Here is an 8,222-nt window from a genome sequence, read left to right as displayed (position 1 = left end):
TCTCCCCTACCTTTGCACAGTGGGTTGGAAGGGGGTTTAAAGCATTTGTGAAACCTTATTAAAGTAAATTTAAACAATTTAAGTTTACAGTCTCGGTATCCAAATCTGGAACCCACTCATGATCATCTGGACTTCAAAACACTACATCTATGCTTCTCTGGTTCTGCCCTCTGATGCATACACACGCTTTCCCATAGCTTTATCATTGCCTCTTTCAGTATGCCTACCCTAGCCTTAACAGTCAACCCAAAAATCCCCACTTCCCTATTATCCTGGGTTCTTCATGACAACTGAGGCTGTACCTTTGCCAGTGGCCTCTCCTGACCTCTCATTTTTCCAAAACTTTGCTTGTCTTGATGACTTCTCCAATCCTGCAGGTCTTCACCACAAATAGGGCTGCATTTCTGCCATGCCACACAAACCAATTCTCCTTGGCTCTCTATGACCCCCTTTACTCTGCATCTTTCATGTCAAAAAAACCAGTAACATGGGGGAGACTCTTCCACATATCAAGTTAAGGGAACAACTGGTTATGCATCCCTGGCATCCCTGAACCACATCTTCTGTGTGCTGATCCTTAATAGTATATTTCTCAGATGACTTTACCTCAATGATTCTGATAGCTTATTAATCATAGCTCAGTTTTCAGTCTGAGATAACCTATATTCATTTTTGTAATGAAGCAAATCTTTACTTACATTGATTCTCAATACAAAATACCACATGGAAAGTCCTCGTGGAGCCTCTTGTCTTTCCTCTGTCCTTAAGAAAGTGGGCATACAGTTTCTGCAATGTTCTCAGTATTATCTCCCAAGTTCCTACAATAGCCAATTAGATTCTGAGCTCTCAATGTCTTTTCTAGGCCTAATCTCCAAAACATTTCAGCCACAAAACATTCTAATGCATAAAAACAACTTTGTCAGGTCAATTACAACACCTTCTGTCATTGGTACCAATTTCATCAATAGTCTGTGTTTGTTTGATGTGATGAATTACTGATATAAAAACAAAAACATCCTGTGAAGGAAAGGGTTTATTTAAGCTCAAGCATTCCAGTTCATCACTAAGTGAAGCTAAGGCAGAAGCTATAAGCAATGTACATGGAATCAGAAACTAGAACAGAGATAATGTGAAAAATGCTTACTGGCCTGTTCAGGTTGGCCTGCTTAGCTTTCTTCCCTATATACCCCAGGGTTCCATGCTGAGGGATGGCAGTGCCCACAGTGGGCTGTGCATTCTCAGCAGTCAAGAGAAAATGCCCCATAGTCTTGTCTACCAGCTGGCAGAAGGAAGAAATCATTATTTCAATGATACCTCTTTGGAGATGACTCCAAATCAAGTTGACACCTGGATTTACCTTTGTCAGGAAGGGATGTGATTACCAATGCACACCGAAGTTAACACAGATAGGAGCAGAAAGTTCCAATGTGCTGCAGCATTGTTGGAGGTTTAGATGGCAACAGAAATTTCTAATGAACTATAACACAGTTAGAGATTTAGATCACAGTAATATGTTACATATTCCAAAAAGTAAAGGGTAGTATTTGGGGAGGTTTTGACTAAGTGTATTATTGTTCAAGGAGATATGTTTAAAGATACTTAAATATAGTACTACAATTGGCAAATGCTCTCTCTTTCTCTGTCTTCCACTTCCTCTCTCCCTCTCTTAATATATATGTGTGTGTGTGTGTGTGTGTGTGTGTGTGAGAGAGAGAGAGAGAGAGAGAGAGAGAGAGAGAGAGAGGCATCAATCCATTAATATATATTAGTTTTTCTATGTGTTGATTAAAATCAATTTAATAAAATATGAAAAATATACAAACTTGATAGTTTTGAAGGAGTGAATGCCCTCTATTTCTATGAACAACAGTCATTTATATTTTTGAGTATTTAAATGAATTTATGATCCATTAGTGAAGGTACTTATTTATTTTGAACTGATCTACATTGAAAAATCATCTAATTATTAAGATTTTGAATTTGAACCTCACAATGTCCTTGTGGAAGAACAGCCTAACAATCTTATTTGTGTAATACTGAAGCATATTAATGCAGCCTAGAGTTGAATCAGCTCAAAGATTACAATAACAGTCAGTTGGACAGGATGTTTGCCATTTAAAATCTCTGGTTCTTAGAACATTAATTATCTTTTAACTGCAGTGATATGTTTTCTACACTGTTTTTGTAATAGAATTCCATTAGCTATAGCCAATCACCTTTATTTGTTTTTGAATGAAGTCATAATGTAGGGATCAAAATGTAGTGCCATGTATATCTGATGTGTATCCTAAGTCAGCGAGTCGTAGGGGTACAAGACAATTTTCTGATATAGTCAGGGCTGAGAAACCCCTATAAGATTGTTGTACTGCGAAATAATATATATTTTGAGACTTATTAGTACAGCACAACTATCTTATAGTACATATAACTGGCTGACAAATCAAGTAAAATGAAAGATACTTGTTTATTGAACACATTTTAACTCTGAAAAGGAATGATAGCATTTAATAAAAGATTCACATCTTTCATAGCATGCTGATTTTGTGTTGAAATAAGAATTGTTATTATTCAGTAAGATTCCAAAAATTTAACGTTGTTATATTTGTTCTTATGAGGAAGCAGAGGCAAGCATTGTTTAAGGAACTCAAGAGACACAAAGCTGGGAAAGGTTGGCTTTAATGACATTATTGATTTAGTAGGGATTTGTTGCTGTAAATCTCTCCAACCTAATTATGCCCTGACATGAAAACACAACACAGTTAATATGAATACATGCTGTTCACCTAGACTGGGCAGATCTACCACCACACTACCATCTTTCACATCTATAAGACCCCTTAAAATTTGTGGTTTCTCCAGATGATATGATTCTGCTCCGCTTCTCTTCTTCTTTCTCCTCCTCTGTCTTATTTCTCTCTCAAACCTCCTTCTTTTTCTTTCTTTCCATTCCATCTTCCCCCTCTCTGCCCAATCATCAGCTTTCCTTTATTTTACAAATTAAGGTGAGAAGAAGGTTTATAAGAAATCACTGAGTGCTGACTCATTCCTTATTCACAACCCCTCACAGGAGAAAGGAATTGACATCAAATATAATTCAGTCCAGGGCTGTCCACAACAGGGACTTCTTTGTTTGTTTGTTTTTGGTTTAAATATCTTTCTGTGAGATCTGTGTCATTCTTGAACTAGACTAGTTTCTTCTCCCATAACCAAATGATAATTCAATTCCGATAACTTTCTTCATGTGCATGCTTAATCTTCCATCAGTCTGTAGTCTAAAAAGAGTCCTTCTGAACAGAGCCTGTAAGGTATTTTCACGGAGTGCCTTATTTTCTACTATATAATAATGATATGTGAAAATAATGAAGAATATTTGCATGCATGAGGTGATGATTCACAACATCATTTATTTGTTTTTATTTACATGATTTCTCTATAGAGTTTATTGATCTACTAAAATGTATTACAAATGACAGGTAAATGACTTATTCATTACATGAAATTTTATATAGCTCTAATGATTAGCTAACAGTAAAATCTCTCACGATTTTATAACTACTTAAGCTATTCAGATTAATTACTTAACATTCTGTCCTGATTTACTAAATTTTCCTTTCCTTGAAAACTAGAGAATATTTTTCATTGAGTAATGTGATAGATAATGAGAATAATTTTATTTCATTTTGGGATTTGTTTCAACTTTATATTCATTTAATACAGATAAAAATATATTGAATGCAGGATAATCCTTTTATACAATTTAGTTGTATAAGTCCATATGATCATTTTTTCATTTTTAATATTAATTAGGAAAATGACTGTTTATTTTCAAGAAGTTTGACTAACTGTATATTGAATAAAACAATATTTGATAGTGAATTTGCTGTTATGAAGTATTAACTATTATTTCAGACGTTCATATAATAAATATTTATAATTCAATATCATTCCCAAATATATTGACATTCATAGCATATTTCAAATATTCAAATTATAAATTTAGTGTAGAAACAGGACAAAATATCATTTTATAACCAAAATAACAAATTGAAATTTGAGAACTTTTAAGCATTTAGCACTGATATATGTGTTTATGTGAGAGAACGAATATGTGTGCATGTGTGTGTATGCATGTATACACATGTATGCATATGCACTGTTTCCTGACAATTTCTGGTGAATAAACTACTAAAAGAACAGAAACTAAGTTGAATGTAATGAGAATTTAGACTTGTTTTAGGTGGAATTTCTATTGTTTTGTTAAAACATCATGACTTGGATCAACTTGGAGAAGAAAATACTCATTTCCTTTTTATAACTGTAAGAAGGGAAGCCAGGCTCTTGGTCTCTTGCTCCTCTCTTGCCTTATTGCTCCCATTCTGGACCCTTGCCCCTTTCCCCCTCTCTTTCCATGTGCTCATGGCCAGCTTCTACTCTCCACTTCTCTCTCTCTCTCTCTCTCTCTCTCTCTCTCTCTCTCTCTCTCTCTCTCTCTCTCTCTCTCCCTCTCTCTCACTTTCTCTGTCTCTACTACTCTCTTAACTTCCCTCCCCATGCCTGAATAAACTCTATTCTAGGAGGAAGAAGAGTAGGAGGAAGAGGAGGAGGAGGAAGAGGAGTAAAGGAAACCAGGACAGGAACTCAGCCTGGTGATGGGAACTGGAGTAGACATGGAGAAATCTTGCTTACTGGCTTGTATTTCATGGTTTGCTCACCCTGCATTCTTTCCTACAGCATCAGAACCATAAGCTCAAGGCTTTTCTAAGGGAGAGCACAAGAGGTAGCTCAGTGGAACAAATGCTGACAAAGTTGAGAGAGAGAGAGATTTAGGAATTTCATAAAATGTAAAGATTGAAAGGGCATGAAGTTTGTACATAATAGGTCAAAAGAATAGAAATGTTGAAGAATTATGGATTAGCACCAATCTTTTCACCAAAGAATTTGTGGAATGTGTGTATTTGAGGAGCATGCTAGAAAAGTAGTTTTCAATCAAATAAAGGAGGATTTTGAAGCCTTTTATGGACATCTGCTACCACATTGAACCTCATTCCAGAAATATTTTATGGTGTAACATACACCACTTTTGAATTCAACAGTTATTAGCATTAAAATAAAAGGCATAGTGGAGGTGATTTAGAAAATTTCACTATTTCTTTTACTGCCTAGATTCTTTAAAAACAGTTTTCATATCAAGTTTTTAGAAACAGAGATTTTACTACAACACCACACCCACTATACCTGATATAAGTACCAGCTCATTGTAACACAATTGCCTTCTCTTCTAAAACCAAAAGATAAGCAGCAAGCTGTGAAGCTATGGTTTATAATGCTGTGTTTATTCATCTGAGAGAAGCATAGATGTTTTAACTTCTATTTAATCCCCATTGTTCATGCATTAAATCTTTGGAGTTACAGCAAGAGGTGATTAATAAAGAACAGAAAACTATTTGGGGACTGCTCTTAAAGACCTTGGAGATGATGAGAGGCCACAGAATACTCGGAATGGCCATGTTGGCCACTGAAAAGATTCAGTTATTATATTTATAAATCACTCCTGTGATCTTCATTCTTAGCACATCAGATTTTTAAAGAACCTGCCTTAAATAGAATCTTTTAAAGGAAGTACAGAGAAAATGGATGCAATTATATTTTTTCTGAGCATTTAATCCTTGCTTTTATTATTCTGTCCCTATATTCATTTAGTGGGAATCAAATTATTACCTCATAAAGCAGGACACTGATATTATTACTATTCTAATTTTACAGAATTTGCAGGAATTCTATTCAATATTCTCAGGCTCTGATTTTACATACTTAAAAATAATACATGGTTTTATTTTAAGTGAGGAATTGGCAGAAAGTAAACCTAGTGTACATAACACCTTAAATTTATTTTAATATTTCATGTTTTATAAATTTATATATAGGATACATAATAACAAATACTTCAGCCACCTCATCCCCCCATTGTTACAAAAATGTATAGATAATACTGAACTTAGGACATAGAATGCTGGCTAATTTGTACCAGGATAGTAAGTATTCATTATGTACATCTGGACAGATGTATAAGCTTAGCACAATGTGATCATGCACTCTGATTATTAAGTACATCAGAATCACATTGTAAAAGCATACATCATTGTCCCAACATGAATGATGAGTTCTCTGCTGTGAGAACCATAGCTAATTCAATATTGCTATGAACATCAAAATTATATACTAGAATTAATTTTATTTGTATTTTAATAAATGGTATATTACATAAATGTCTACTTTATATTTAAAAAGTATATCAGTGTGTATCTCTCAGAATTAAAATTGTGTTATATTTATATTTTTATGTTTAGATTTTAAATTTTAAAATTGTATGGTTTATAAATTTAAAATAATACTTTTAACTTTCTAAATCATAAATATTAAATACTTCTTTGTAAAAGTCCTTATGTTTAGATATCTATTTATTTATTTATTTATTTATTTATATAATTGATACATATAGATGAGTTTATGTAAATGGAGAAAATACTGAATAACTCAAAGATAGTATATATTACTATTATACTGTTTATGAAACCTGGTAAAGGTTAGTAATTCCATTCTATTGAGCATTTTGCAAGGGCAACCAGTTATTTTCCTTGACATTTTTCTATTTTCTAAAGGGTCTGAAATATTCTTGTAAGCATATTATTTGCTTGGTTAGAAAAACTGAATGGCTTTACAACTAATTAGAGTCAATGGTGCATATACAGAAATTACATGGATGGATTATAGCAAACCTACTTAGGGAAAATACTGTCCTTTTTTTTTTAACAGCAGGGTGAAGCTCTAAGAACTGATGACAAGTTAGGATATCTGCAAAACTACGATGATACTCTAAAACAGATCTTGATGATCACCCAGACAATTCTGTTTTCTCTGCATCATTTACACAAAAGAAATGAATATCCATGGTTCTATTTTGTTTTGTTTTGATTCCTGAGCTCATTGTCATTTAGCCATAAATTAACACTTCGTTCCTATATGAAATTGATATTTGAAAGTGTTGTCCTTTTCTTGTTTTTTTTTTAAATTCAATGATCATTTCATTTGTTTACATTTTGAATGTTGTCCCCCTTCCTGGTCTTCCCTCCAAGAAACATCCAAACCCTCCCCTCCCCTTTTCCTCTAAGAGGATTCTTCCATTCACCTACCTACTCCATGACATTCTATATCCCTGATATGGCCCTGATCGTGGCCATATCATAATGAAAAATGCATTTAGTCTTCAAAATGTCAGTTCCAAAAGACACCTGGGACAAGACTCATCCAGCATGTAGAGCCCCTTCCAGCACTTCTCATCCTGGACCCCACTCTGAATCTCTCCAGCCCATCTGCTGGGTTCTGCTTCCCTTTCTTCATTTCCTCATTCCCATATTAACCTGAAATTTTCATATATCCTCTTGGTCATTGTCTTATTCAGGGTTTCTATTCCTGCACAAAACATCTCAGTCAAGAAGCAACTTGGGGAGGAAAAGGTTTATTCAGCTTACTCTTCTACACTGTTGTTCATCACCAAAGCAAGTCAAGGCTGGAACTCAAGCAGGTCAGGAAGCTGGAGCTGTTGCAGAGGCCATGGAGGGAGGGGTGTTACTTACTGGCTTGCTCAGCTTACTTTCTTATGGAACCTAAGACTACTAGCCCAGTGATGGCAAAACCCACCATGGGTGCCCCACCCTTGGTCACTAATTAAGAAAATGCCTTACAGCTGGATCTCATAGCAGCATTTCCTCAAGCGAGGCTCCTTTCTTTGTGATAACTCCTGCCCATGTCAAGTTGACACACAAAACCAGCCAGTACAATTGACCCCTTGTCAACCTGACATATAAACACATCACTATTAAGCCTCAACCATTACTTTCTTCCTCATCCCCAAAATCTAAATAACTTTAAAAGTCCTACAGTCTTTGCAAATTCTTACATATTAAAATTTCAATCCCTTTAAAATATACTATCTCTTTTAAAATCCAAAGTCTTTTTACAATTAAGAGTCTATTAACTGTGGGCTCCACTAAAATGCTTTCTTCCTTCAAGGGGGAAAAATATCAGGATAGAGTCACAATCAAAATCAAAATCAAACTCTCAACCATCTAATGTCTGGGATACACTCATGATTTTCTGGGCTCCATCAAGGTCTTGGGTCACTTCTACAACCCTGCTCTTTATAGCACACACTTTGTCTTCCA

This window comes from Mus caroli, unplaced genomic scaffold (genome assembly GCF_978045245.1).
Source record: "Mus caroli unplaced genomic scaffold, Mus_caroli_1 scaffold_16, whole genome shotgun sequence".
Lineage (NCBI taxonomy): Eukaryota > Metazoa > Chordata > Mammalia > Rodentia > Muridae > Mus > Mus caroli.
The sequence above is the reverse complement of the archived record's forward strand: the minus strand, read 5'-3'. Positions refer to the sequence as shown.